We start from the raw sequence: 232 nt of genomic DNA, 5'->3' as shown, positions 1-232 counted from the left end.
AAGTACTACTTACTGTAAGTAGTTGTTTTGGGGTATCTGTACTTTACTTTATATATCTTTTTTACAACTTTTACTTTTACCTCACTATATTCCTAAAGAAAATAATGTTATTTTTAGTCCGTACATTTTCCTTGACACCCAAAAGTACTCATTACATGCAACTGTCCAATTCACGCACTTCCCCAGAGTCCTCCCCACCGCCTCTGATCTGACGGACTCACTAAACAACTCA

General features: G+C 36.6%; 1 protein-coding gene across 1 annotated transcript in view; it reads right to left on the bottom strand.

Moving 5' to 3' along the window:
* Nucleotides 1-14, bottom strand: part of LOC116361910 (BTB/POZ domain-containing protein KCTD12-like) — a 2,222-nt gene extending 2,208 nt beyond the window's left edge. Inside the window, exon 1 of the mRNA XM_031816307.1 lies at nt 1-14. This exon is cut by the window's left edge and continues 2,208 nt beyond it. The gene's annotated coding sequence lies outside the window, so the exon portion shown is untranslated.
* Nucleotides 15-232: the final 218 nt, after the last annotated feature.

The sequence above is a fragment of the Oncorhynchus kisutch genome, unplaced genomic scaffold, assembly GCF_002021735.2.
Source record: "Oncorhynchus kisutch isolate 150728-3 unplaced genomic scaffold, Okis_V2 scaffold773, whole genome shotgun sequence".
Classification (NCBI taxonomy): Eukaryota; Metazoa; Chordata; class Actinopteri; order Salmoniformes; family Salmonidae; genus Oncorhynchus; species Oncorhynchus kisutch.
This window is presented reverse-complemented; position numbering and strand designations above follow the sequence as displayed.